Source organism: Nanorana parkeri, unplaced genomic scaffold, assembly GCF_000935625.1.
Source record: "Nanorana parkeri isolate BGI_ZX_2015 unplaced genomic scaffold, ASM93562v1 scaffold505, whole genome shotgun sequence".
Lineage (NCBI taxonomy): Eukaryota > Metazoa > Chordata > Amphibia > Anura > Dicroglossidae > Nanorana > Nanorana parkeri.
Window position 1 is genome coordinate 263,072 of NW_017306773.1, and position 13,974 is coordinate 277,045.

General features: G+C 42.6%; 1 protein-coding gene across 2 annotated transcripts in view; it reads left to right on the forward strand.

Moving 5' to 3' along the window:
• Positions 1 to 13,974, forward strand: part of FAM46B (family with sequence similarity 46 member B) — a 22,124-nt gene that overhangs the window by 6,032 nt on the left and 2,118 nt on the right. The gene's annotated exons all lie outside the window — the stretch shown is intronic.

The window sequence follows — 13,974 nt, forward strand, 5'->3', positions numbered from 1 at the left end:
GCTTCCTGTGGGGTTGGTGGTAAATGCAGATTACCTCTAGGAGTTGAGGAATAAGATTGAATACCTGCCTTATTCCTCACATTGGTGCTTACCTCTTATCAGTTTGTGTAATTCCTTGATGTCAGCTTTAGGTCTGTAAGGGTTCTACTTTATCCAGGTCACTTAGCTAGTAGTAAGTCACGTTACACTGGATTTGTTCTGATATGTTAAACTTTTCACAGTTTACCCAAGCTGGCACTTCAGCTGATGAGTGTCGGAAACATACCCTTGACATTGGATAACATGCACAGTCTTCTAAAACTATTGCTGTAGTGTGTGGTGGGGGCTTTTATCCTTTTTTTGCAAATCATTGCTGCTGATTACATGTCAAGTCAGCTGCATATTATTGCTCTGGCCTGTTTTTTTGATGTGACCACAGTGGGCCATGTAGTCTACCCCAGAGTCATGTGAGGGGACTACAATGTAGCAGGCCAACTGGGAGACGGGGACAGTGCAATGTCATCCTACAACCAAAGTGCCTCCACAAGGACCCCCACTGTTTTCCCTTTTCACACAGCACACCTACACTTTTTTTTATAAAACATTTTTTTGAGTTTCTAGTTTTTGTAGCAAGAATACAAATGTCACTTTATGGACAGCTTCTGTTCTGTGGCTTAGAATGGATGGCAGTGGGCAGATAAGGGACAGGCTGGAGGGACTCAACTGACAATGTATTAGTTACCACCCTAGCCTGGATATCTTTAAGGGGTATTAAATGCAAACAAATTTTTAATGAATCCAGATCAAACAATATATAGTCCAGCAATTTGCCTTAACACTTGGTCATTATGTTTCCAAACTGGCTCAAACTTTCTCAGCTTTGCCTCTCAACTTCCTGTCCAGATCAAGCTCACAAGATGGAGCGGTCTCCAGCAGCCATCAATCTACTAGCTTGGGAATGGGAGGGTGGTGGGTTGCCTTGCTGTGCCTGTGTTTTTGTGGAGACACAGAATACTAGCGCACACAAGGGTGGCTCCATAGGATCCTGCAAGGCAAACCACCCTAAAGCAGGAAATCGGGTCCAGTACATCGGGGACTAGCTAATTCTGCAGTAAGATCTTTCCTACATCAAGGGGCAGCATCTATTTTAAGTGATCTAATCAGCATTTGACATGGCTTAAACCTTTTGACTTTAACCCTTTAGGACAGTACTGCACATATAGTTTACAACTGATTATGTAATCTGCCAGCACAGTACAGACAGGGTTTATTATGGCAAAACGAACACCCCAGCTCCTGAGGCCATGTGTACACTTGGGTGATCCTGGGACTGCGTGTGCAGTTGCATACAGCGTCTGCCATGTGGCCCCATGTGATCAGTGGGCTGGCAATCACTGGAAAAAGGTACATGTGTGTTTTTTGGGGGGGTTTTTGACGAATATGCAAAATGTATGCAAGGGAACATCCAAAAACACATGATGTGGCATTGCATGCAGTAATGCAGAAAAGTACACTTTTTTTGACAGCTATACTTGAATCTATAGTTCTTACAGGGCCAACCAGATCTCTGTGCTCGGCAGCTATTATGTGGGGTTCACATGCCCTATGGTTTTCTTTTAGGATGTGAATGTGTGCAAATGGCCAAAATTGGGTTGGAACTCTTACCACCCAAGAGTAGCAATAACACGGCAGGGGAGTTTCAAGATCTCTGAAAACCTGCAAGGGTATCTGACTCTAACCATTCGCCACAATGCTTTGAGCCATCATACTGCCCTAATTTTAGTATGTGCTATTACAATGTAGCAGAGAATATTGCATATATGCTGTGCTGCCTTTATCTGCACATGGCTGTGGTTATCTTCTGACTCCTTGGCCTTCCCTCTATACATCTCTCTACAAAGATCTGCAGAGGTAGTCACAGAAGGGAAAACCAAAAACATGGGATACTATAAGTTTGTAAAACTTTGTGCTGCCATAGGCAGTGGCCCACTCATGTCATAGTAAATGCAGACCCACCTCTGTATAGCTGAAATATCACTTTGGGGCACTAAATTTTTTTTGAACTGAAGTGACAAGTGTGTTTTCTGTAAAGGTAAGACCTTAGCCTTTACTTTCTGCACTTCCGCTTGATTAGCTCAGCAAAACACAATTAATCTTTGACTTGTGCATAATGTATTGTTACTCAACATTGTCTGATTATAATAAGTTATTATTTGCCATTCCCTAAACCTAGGCATCATTTTTGCAGATTAGCAGGTCATAAACTGCCATGAGTTGCAGACATGTAATTTATTTAATCAGTTGCTACACTTTGAGACTGCATAAAAATATCTAATGACCAGACCCGAAGTAACAAATGCTGTATCAGTATTTTAACTCTGGGTATTAGTGAAAGACTTGTACATACACCTTACAATTATCTGCAGCTTTTCTGTGGTCAGATGGAAAGAGGGCAACAGATTGGCCCCGGTGGAGATTACTCCATCCACACAGTTCAGTGTAGATGGAGGAATCTGTTGCACCTTTTCCATCTGACCATAGAAAATCTGCAGATAATTCTAAGGTGTATGGCCAGCTTTAGATTGTGCTGAGGCATGATAAATCGCTTTGGCTGCATGCCAAACTCTTGAATCTAGATAACGCTAGTAGTCGGAACTTGAAATCTGGCATCTCTCCAGCATTTTAGTGACATTTGCAGCTGTAGAAGGTTCCCAAGACCTTGTTTCTGCTGGCTGGAGTTGCAGGTCCAATTATTTTGTATTGGTGAATGAAGCACTAGAAAGTAAGTTGGGCCTTGTATGTAGGTTTTTATAAACTGGGTTTTTGACTCCAAAAACTTTGACTCCCAAGATTTTTCACTCTGATAAAGCATGGGTGCTTTGTACAGCAGTTGTAATTCTAGGTGGGTTTTTTTGTGGGGGCACAGTCCACATACAAAGCCCAGTAAAATCGGGCTTCTCTACAGCTTCCCAGGGTCTGCATGAAAAAAATCTAAACAAGCTTGACTGCTACTGTTACAGCCAAAGCTTGTTTTACCCTTTCATTGCTAATGACATGCCTCTCACTGCCTGACAGTTTGAATAATTACTAAACCAAGAACAAAAATGTAATTTGCAGCCTACCAGTCATTGATGTAGGGACTGCATTACGTTCTGTTTTTCAGGGTTGAACATTTTAGCCAGAAAATTTCCTGTTGCTAGAAGTGCAACGTCCTTGTCATGTCCTGAGAGCTGAACCAAAAGCAAAAAGTTATCCAACTTCTGCAAAATGCTAATCTCTGCATCCCTAATGTAATGGAGATGAATAAAGGCAGGCATGTTTGTAGCCCAGAGTGGATGGCAACCATGGATCCTTCCATAGATAGTGAGTGTAGCCACCCATGGACAGGAAGTGGTGTTCACAGAATTAGAGGGAAAATGCCTGAAACAGAAAGCAAATGCAGCCTGATCTAATACCTGGTGAGTTACAATCTTTGTTTTTGAGTTTAGATATGCTTTCATCTATCAGGCAAATGGCTTAAAGGAGAACTATGGGGTTAAGTCTTTTCCCCATAGTTCTCCTTAGGTTAACGGGAGGATACAAACTAGCGTCCTCCCGTCACCCTAGGCTCAGTATACAGCGAGCTGTAGCTCGCTGTATACTGAGACGCCGCAGTATACCGCGAGCAGCTGCTCGCTGTATACTGAGACGCTGAAGCGGATCCCGACAATTGTGCCGGGATCCGCCCAGCTGCGTGACAGCTGGCTCTGCCTATCTAGGGGCAGAGCCAGCTGTACCTGCCCCCGTCCGTTCCGCCAGTCAGCGCTGGTGGGGAGGGGGGGAATCCAGCCCCTCCCCCTGTCACGGCAGAGAGCCATGACAGGATCGAGGCGAGCAAACACCGGTATATGTTCACTCGCCTCCCGATCTACTGAGCCGACCTGTGACAGTCTCATTGTCACAGGTCGGCTAGAACTATGAGGTGAGTGAAAATCACTCACCTCATAGTTCTCCTTTAATACATACAAGAAATGCATGAGAGCTTTTTAACTTAAAGGATTTATATTCCTGTTCATCGAGTCCAGATATATACATGGCTCTGCCTAGCAGGGCAAGGACAGGAGAAGTAGTACTGAGCTCATGCTTCACCCTGTTCTATTCTCCTATCGGCAAGCTATTTGCACTGCAACACATGATTGGGCCTACCTTCCCCTCTGTACTCTGCTGCACATGGGACTGCAAGAGGCTGATTCAAATTCAGAAAACACCCCCCCCCCCCCCCCTTAGTACAATTTGCTACTACAGCACTTATAAGTGCATTAAGAAGTAATCTGCACAGTAAAGTTGACCTAATACAGCTTCCTGTGATGGTGTGGCAACAATGCTGCAGTGCTCCTAAATTCAAAACAGAACTTCAACTCGGACACAGCTTACATGTTTGCCCTAGCATTGGCACCAATTGAAGCATGTTTAAGAATCAGTTAAAGGCAGGGAAGTGTTATTTACCCTTTTGATTTTACTTTAGTGCTTGTACATTGTAACTGGACTTAGTTTGTCATACAGGAACCTTTTAGTTCATACAGAAACCTTTACTATAGTGTGTATATTTCCTCCTACCTTAGTGGTTTCATTTGAGCCGATTCATACATAGGAATTTATGGGCATCTTCTATTTCATTGAAAAGGGTAGCAATGTTGGGATAATGGCATATATAAATAGCAATAAGGGAGAAGACAGACTGTGCATTAACATAAAATGTCTTGATCCTTAACCCTTTGTTGGGCCAGACAATCCTGTGCCTCTGGTTAACTAATGAACAACTCCCTCGCCACCTCAAACATTACATAGAAAGGGCAAAGAAGGATGTTTCAGTCCTGAAATAAGGTAAGCAGCAATTTGTAAATGTGGTAACGTTATGCAGTGTGATTGGGAACATGTAAGAGTAGGTGTTATCCCAATTTGGCAGCAAAAGTGGAAATACACTTGAAGCAAAGAAAGCTGTGGTTCTGTACTCATCCTCTTGGGAGTCTAAAGGTGCCCATACACTGTACGATTATCGTACGAGAATCGTGCAGTGTATGGAAGGTGTATGGTCGCACGTCTTCCGTCGAACAAGCCGGCTGGAAAACCCGCCGAGAATCGCACGATTCTCAGCGGGTTAGTGGCCTGCTTCGACAACTGCCGAACGGGCCGGTGTGTGCACGTGCACACTGCCCATTCAGCATTGCAGTCGGAAGCCCGTCCCTTGGGTGGGATTGCGATCGCAACTACGATCTGCCTGTCCAAGATGAGCAGATCGTACGGTTTTTTTTTTCCATTACTTTACAACCCAAAGTGTATGGCCACCTTTTAGTCTAAAAATTAAATTTGTCTCAAAGAGGTATGGGAAAATCTAAAGCGAGCACCTGTCACTGACCACTAGAATTTCCACTTTGCAGCACCCGAAGAGACCTCTCCCTATAGATGCACATCCTGGCAGGTGTTCACAATAACCAAAGTTTGCTGCAGTTAAATCCATCAGGACTGCAATGATGGCATGTGAAGGGAAAATAAGTCAAGATGACTACTCTTATAATTGTATAGGAATATATAAATAAAGTAACGCAGTGACTAATGTCTAGTCCACACCCTCATATCTGTCAGCTAGTGACAACCATGCTGTTGCACTGCAAGTTTTTGACCATCGTACAAAACCAGACTAAGCTGCATTCATTTAGGAATGAGTTTCTGCAATAAAATCTAAGGCCTTTATGGTAATTGACTGTTTAATAATCCTAGTAACATGTCAGTTCAATGTTTTCCAATACTGTAAAGGTCCCCTTTATTTGTAAATTGACAAATCTTTAGACAATCAATGTCCTATTCTGTGTTGTAAATATGATGTGTGTTTAAATACAAAGTGAGTACTGCATTGTGTACATTCAGATGACTTTATGAATCAATTTACTATTCTGATGGTGGTTTGTTTTTTGTGTTCTGTCTCTCCTGAAGCAAAGACCTTAACTTGACCTTAACATGGGTTTAACCCTATGGCATTGCAGTAACATGCTTTATCACAGCACAAGTTAAATATGTTAGTATAGTAATTCAGAATGAATGGCACCCCAGAGCAACTTCCAATGGACATGCCTTGCAGCTCACTAATTTGTTACATGATGTGTATGTTTTCAGTGCAAATAGCGTTAGAGAATAACCTGCACACCGTACAGCACTTGAACCAAACGAAATATCTGTTGGTGCTCAAAATGACGACACTGATGGTGCCAATCCAAGTAAAGATAGTAGTCACCAGCACTCGTAATGTGCGAAAAGGATAGCACTTTTATTGATATGTCGCATGTGTGAAGAAGCCTGGCTTCTTGATGCATGTGACAAATCAATAAAAGTGCTATCCTTTTTGCACGTTACAATTAAGTGCTGGTGACTACTATCTTTACATTTTCCGCGCAATGCACGTAATGGAGATGCATTGGGGTGTAATTTGGAATGAATGGCAGTACATTTCACCAATGCATTTACCATGTGTTGCTGTATGTTCTAGGACACTATTAAAAGGCTTATTTCAAATAGAGCATCTTTAATGAAATGTGTACTGCTTTTACAGTTGTAGGTGATGGCATGGTCACACTTTCTTTACTACTTAATATCACAGATCTGGAAGAAACATATGTGCTACATATTTGGTGCAATTTTCAGCACATGGTGGAAACATTCATAAAATGTAGTGCGCTATGTGAAAAATGCTGAGGTGAGAATTTGCCTTCAGGAAACTTGCACAACAATGAATGTTGCCTGCCATTTTTGTGACCTCATAAACAAGCATGCAGCCTGTCTTCCTTGAAGTTGAATTGCATACTTGTTGAGGTTCAGTGACTCGAGTGTTTAAAAAAAAAAAAAAAAAAAAGGACTGGGCAGCCAAGCAACAAGAATTTTTTTTACGAATTAATTTCAAACGTTGTGGGGGTGAGTGGCCCGGGTGTTTAAAAAAAAAAAAAAAAAAAATCGACTGGGCAGCCAAGCAACAAGAATTTTTTTTACGAATTCAGCCTTCATCTTGCACTAAAACATTTAGCTTTTTATAGATGCCTTAAAACATTCAGATGAAGTGGCCTTCTCTGACTGTATCCAAAGCAAAACGTTTAGTTTGATAGAATACAGAGTGGGGATTTTTTTTCATGGCAGAACTGTAATGGTAACACTTGTATTGGTGACAACTAAGAGGGCCTTTTCTTTACAGATTCCCCTCATACTGGGTCTTCAGGACTGGAAGTGAAGGGGGAAATCTCCCCAATAAGACACAAACTTAAGGTTTTTTTGTTTTTTTTTCCATTCAGGACCCCGGCAAACGATATAGTGTTTGTAAGATTAGGTGGGTGGAGGTTGATTGCCGGCAGAGAGTCTCAAAGGGTGAGAGATCTTTGGGGTGTCTGAAGTTGATTAGTAATATCTTGCAAATGAAAATGGTAGAGCCAGTGGCAGGGTTGCATGTGGTAAACATTAACTCTCCAGCCCCTTCCTTAACTCTACATAGAAGTGGAAGCTAGGTAGGGCCTTTTTAGCAAGTTAAAAGGTGAGCAGCATGTGTGTGTCTCTCTGAATAGGATCATGTAAAAGTGTGTCCCCTAATTTGGCTGCAAAAGTGGAAATACACTTTATGTAAAGTTCTACCTATAGAAGTGGCATGGAGATGGGGAAAGGTTGAGTAGGAAGGGTAGACATGCGATTCGATCCAGAGTAATCGGTTATGGGAAAGTGACAGAACAAAGTAACAGAACAAAGAGGACAGCCTTGCTGTTACATTAATAGTGACCCTATTGGGAAACAGGCTATTGACTGATAGACCATCATACTGTGCTATAATCTTCTGTAAGGGCTTGTTCACACCAAGCGCGTACCAAGAGCAGAGCAGTTACAGACTGGATCAAAACTGCGTCCAATGTATTCCAATTGTATTTTGGGCTCTAGTTCACACCGCAGCGTTCAGTTCCCAAGCATGTAAAAATAAACTGCAGCAAGCCCTATTTTACCTGCCCTGGAACGCATGCAAACTCATAAACGCACAAACCCATTTTAAACTAAAAAAATACTTTTTAACCAAAAACTGCCCCAAAACGCAGTATAACCCACTGTCAGAGCTTATTGGCAATCTATGTAAGTGTTGAGCTATTAACAGGTTCTTGCTATGCCACATTGGTAATTACAGCCTTGAGAGTATTATCATACAGCTGCTACTGACAGCTTTGCACAGATGTGATGCAATTTTCCACCCAAACAAAATATAGTAGACCTTTTACAGCTTTATCAGTTTCATTTTACTGATTGCACCCATTTTTGGTGAAATAAGTATTCCTAAAAGTCAGAATACTGCAGGGGTGCGGGATTGCTATTGCCCAGGACATGCAGTACTGGGTGGGGGGGGTTGTCTAAATTTAGCCTTGCTGCAGGCGGGGCTAAATGTAGAGCACGGGAGCCGCCGCTTATTTTGGCCAAGCTTCCTGCTTGTCCTCCCCTGCCATGGCTTTTGGCCTCCCCTGCTCTTCTGGGGGACCCAGACAGTGGGAAGCAGACTGGAGAAGTCTGTTCTCATCTGCCCTCTGTCGTCAGTGAGTTTGGCTCTGCTGTGACAAGCTAGGCTACACAGGTGATCAAGAACAGTGCGGTGCTCTCTTCTGTAGTAGAGGTCAGGCTCTATAAAGAGTACCTGTTGCCTCCAAATGCCATCACATAGGGGCTTGTTGGCACATGTGTGCTGGCAAATAAAAATGTACACTTTAAATTAAAACTGCCCTGCCATCTGCATGAGAATAAATGCACGCATAGGGATTGCTGCCATATTGTGGTAGCCAGACATCAGCACTCTCTAGCATGCACTGTGCATTTAAAGGGTAAGTAATCTGGGGAAAACGGAATTGCCTGGATTCCCCTCCACTATACTTTCCTTTCGGCGTACAGTCCTTCCCTCCACCAGAACTGGTGTACTACCTGTACTGTCCCTGTGCTATGGCTTTTGTCAGGTGACCGTGCGGACCAATGAGAATCTTTTAGCATGGTTGAATGGTTTTTGTTCAAATCATTGTATCGCAAGTAGTTTGGGCCCCTGCTTTAGTCCTTGGACAAGGTGTGTCCAGTGGCGTAACCAGAGTTATGGGTGCCCGGGGCAGAACATTTTTTCGCCCCCCCATATTATATAAACATCCACTAGAACTGTACCCCCCACCCCCACACATATTTATCAGCTAAGGAACTACAAGTCCAAGCATGCCATCATTGTCCCTGTACACCGCATTACGCCACTGGGTGTGTCCACAACTTTTTGATATGGAGAATTCACAATTTTTTGGTCAGAGGAAAACCTTATCAGGACACTAGTTTTCGTGACCGCTGTCACTAAATGAACTTTACCTGACATTGGAGCAATTGCCTCTAGCTTCCAGCTGTGGCTTGGGGACAAGAAGTGGAGACAAATATCCTCAATGGAACATGGGTGGCAGGGGATGATTGGCTTCTATACTTGGAAGAAACCAGTGTTTATGATAAGCAGATTGGCTATTTTAAGAGTGCTCTTTTTGTTGTCCTGAAAAGAATCAAGTTGAGTACCCATGTCCTGTGTATGAGTGAGACCACCATTGAAGCAGGGTTCTTCTATCAGGGCCATAAAGTAAACTGCTGCAGTTTTTTATCATGACCAGATGCAATTGATGGAGGTGCCCTCCGCACACCTTTCAGCAGTCCCGGCCAACAATCAAATAAATGGTGCTCGAAGTAACTTCACGGATGGCACCGTGCAAAACACAAGATTGAAGAAAATAGGTCACCAGCACTCCATAAGTTAAAATGAATGAGTCCTTTTAATGGACAATGATGTCACAGAAATCCAACATGAGCCGACGTTTCGGGGCCACACAGGGTCCCTTCAAGGCAAGAGATGTGTCCATTAAAAGGACTCATTCATTTTAACTTATGGAGTGCTGGTGACCTATTCTTCAATCTTTTATCATGACCAGTCTTGAGTTCCTCAGGTGATTGCCCTAGCTTATTGATAAAATCAGTATCAACTTGAACTCCAGGCAAAACTGATATTTACAATGCTTTTAGGTGAACTTTTTACCTTGATCTTGGGGTCTTTATTATTTAATTAGTATTATCTGTTGCTCCAGAAGTAGTTAGGATTTAAAAAAATTGTCAGCTTTCCTGGCCAGTGGACCAAAAGCTTGTGCCTGCTCTGTGCAGCAGGGTAACCAGTTACCTTAAGGCTTGTTCACCCCATGTCTGGACCAGATCTGGATGCATTTCTGCATGTGCAGTGCATTTTGATGCGTTCCAGTGCCTTTTTATTGTCAGGTGCGTTCCAGAGCATTTTCATGGTTTTTTTAAAAAATAATTCTCGCATGAATTTCAGTGGTTTCTGGTGGTTCCACACCAAAAAAAAGCATGCAGCATTTTCCCCTCTTGTACTGGAACTGGCCACTGGTGGGAACAGAGCCCAGAAATGCCATAGGAATACATTTGTATACATTTCAGGTGCCGACAAAACTCTGGTCCAGAGATGGTGTGAACAAGCACTTATAAAAGGTTGGTGCATTTGAGGAAGTCCCACTGAAGGTAGAATCCACAGGTTTGTTCATAGCTGTAAGTGTGAAAAAGGATGCTTATAGAAATGTAAGCAGAACTAAGTTTTTCCCATAATGGTTGTATGCTAGTGTCATTTTTCTTGCTTAAGTGGACACCCAACACATTGGATGCACTGCAACATGTTTGAGGGTATGGCAATATCAGGGAAGCAAAGGAAAAACTGGACTGTTGCCCCTAGCAACCAGCTGGTTTGATCTAATCTACTTTCCTAGTGCAGGCTGGAAAATGAATCTGGTTGCTGTAGGCTCCATTTTTCACAAGTCCTCCCCAGTGCATTGAAGGCTGAAAAATGAAATGCGTAAGTTTGTCTTGCAGTGCTATGCACTTATCAGCGCCTATCTGCACAGTATAATGCTTTTCAAATATCAACCTATGGATCGGTTCTAGGCATATGTCTATAGGTGTGTAGAAAGTTGCATAATATGGGAATGGGAGTGTCTGGATTAAAATGCTGAAGAAACACACCTGTCTGATCAAAGCTTGGAAGCCTGACAGACGCTGAGGGGAGAATTGTCTCAAGAAAACATGTTATGGCATGGAGACTTGCTGAGTGTGCAAAATCTTACATGTTGTGTTTGGCATACCTGGCATGTGTATCATGTTTTTGGTTGTGGGTTTTATTAAAGGGGAGAGGCAGAAAAATACAACTTTGTTGAAGAAAATGTGTACAATATACATGTAAATCTCCATCCTGTGTTCAATACAAATAGTATGCATGTATAGCATTTAAAGTGGATGTGCTACAATTGTTTCGTAGGCGCATGGTTTCATCCATGCCACAACAGACAATCAACATATTTAGTGGAGGTGCATCCTATCACCAGTCAACTTGTTTCCTAGACTGGGCCCCCTGATGACACAATCAATCAGGAGTAGGGGGAGATGCCTCTACTATAAAACTCTTAATAGAATATTAGAAACCATTGATGCATTGAAATGACATTTTGAGACAAACCGAATAAAGTCAGTGTTTGGGTTTTTTTTCTAAAATTTTGCTATTTATTTTTTAACATTGGGGTTTGGGGGCTTTGGTGAAATGGGTGTCTAAACAGACCCCTGATATTTTCCTTTTACAATAGAAAGAGCTTGACTGCCAATCCTAAGCAATCGCCAAATGTTTGTTTACCGCTCTCCATCCTGACTTGCTGTCACAGGAGGCTGGGCAGGTGGTGAGGGGAGGAGAGCTCGGTCTCAGCTGACAGCTGTCTCTGCCCACACACCACTCCTGATCTGTGCAGGAGGCTGAGCAGGTCAGTGCAGGAGGAGAGCTCAGCCTCCTGTGACACACAGCACTCTCTCTCCTCCCCACACCGCTCAGCTCCTGACAGTTTCTCTCCTGTGGATGCACTGCAATGTCAGCCGGAAGATGGCACTTTTGCTGAACTTTTTTGGTCAAAGTGCACCAAATTGAAAGTAAGTAGTGCATTACCACACCCTGCAGTGCAAGGTGATTAAGTGCATTGGGGTACCACACAAACCTCTACTTGGCATGTTGCAGTAATGTAGAAACAGAGCCACGTACTATGGGAAGAATGCAGCTGATGAGTCACAAAGGAGGAACCTGTGTCTTAGACCTATTCGAGCTAGAGATTTCTGCTGATTGGAATGTGATGTCATCTTATTTGTCAGTTTCTATAGCAGCCACTTTGTCAACATGTCTGGAATCCTGCCAGCTTCTCTGCTGTAGAGGACAAACCAGTGTTACTGGTCCTTGCATAGGCTTTCATTCAGCTTGGTTTGTTCCCCACTAGATGTGGTGGTATTTCTCAGAATGGGCATGTCTAAAACTGAAAAATTTGGAAGGACTTTGCGTGTGCACACAGCAACATTTGACATGTTGAGGCCATCAGTCATTGTATGGTCTCAATTTCGTGAGAAAAGGTTACTTTTTTTTAAGTAATCTGTCATTTTGACCCATAAAATCCAACCTCGTGCTACATATGAGGATTTCATGGCATAATCAGTGGGGGTTTTTTTTTTTTCTTCTTACAAATGTATCTGGTCTAACACGAGTACATTTTAGTGTATATATCCCAGAACATTGAAGTTTTCAAATGGCGAGATGCCCCAGTTTGAAATTGATATGGTTTTTGTGCATCAAAGGTATGCTTGGGGGAGTGTCTATAAAAATTATCATATTTTTACTAATGGAATTGTGAACAGGACTATTTCCTCTTTAGTCAAAGTTCACACCTGCGCAATCCGTAACCACACAGCAATCGTGCACAAAACCGTGCGGATGGCTGTGTGGTCACCCACCACCACCGATGGCACTGGTGGTGCCAATTATTTTCTAATGGCACCCCAGTCGCAACAGGCAGATCACATGGTTTCTCACGATTCCACCCATGCAGTCTAACACCAAGTCTCACAGCTAAAACAGCCAGGCATATTGTCGAAAAATAGTACATGTACAATTGCCACAGGGATGTAACTCCATTGAAATCAATGGGGCTGCACCCTGGATCACCTAGGTCTGCACCAGCCCTAAATGTTAAAACTAAAGATTAGTACAGTTGCAGTGTACCATATGTGTACAGAGTGCAATACAAAACTGCAAACCAGATTTGTCAGATTTCAAATGCTACACTTAGTGGAACCATTTCCATATACAGTTGTGCACTTGTGGCAGTTCGGTAATTGCATTTAAAATGCTATTGCTAATTGCACAAAGAACAAGTTACACCAGCCGTCCAATTGGAGAAGTGAGTACCCCCCAAAGGAATGCATAAGCCATGCATAAGAATGCATAAACCATGCGTGTTAGTCCAAACTTTTTTTTTTATTTGGTCTGCATAGGTAAAATACACAGCTCCCAATGTGTGAACCACAAATTACATGGAGTTAATTCTCAAAGTGCACCTACACTATCGTGGAGTGACAAATTGTATAGTCGCAAAACTAATTGACAATGTATTTTACTTGTGTAGACCGATTAAAATGTTTGTATAGATGCAACACGTATGGTTTAGCTATTCTTCTTGGGCGCCTCTGTCTTGTACCTACAGTGTATTTGTGTTCCTTTGGGGTAATCACTGCCTTTCTCCAGATGACATCGGGCTTCTAAGCTGATGATTATTTGATCCACACCTTGACCAGCATTGAGTGACCACCAGTGTATGGACAGATCTATTCTCCGCATGCCCTTTTTCCACTGGTTGCTAGGTGTTCCCTAAGGGATTTCCCACAACCACCTATACGTGAGTATTGGGTTTGGAAACTGTCCATGTATTACTCTGTATCTGGAATTTTGTACTACTAAACTTGGTTAGATCTCTCCTAGGGCTTTGTCCTCTTGTCCTTTCTGTAGTGCTGAGATGGTACAGCTTTTTTTTTTTTTTTTTTTTTTTTTGGGTTGAAAATATATATTTGTTTCAGTGGTTT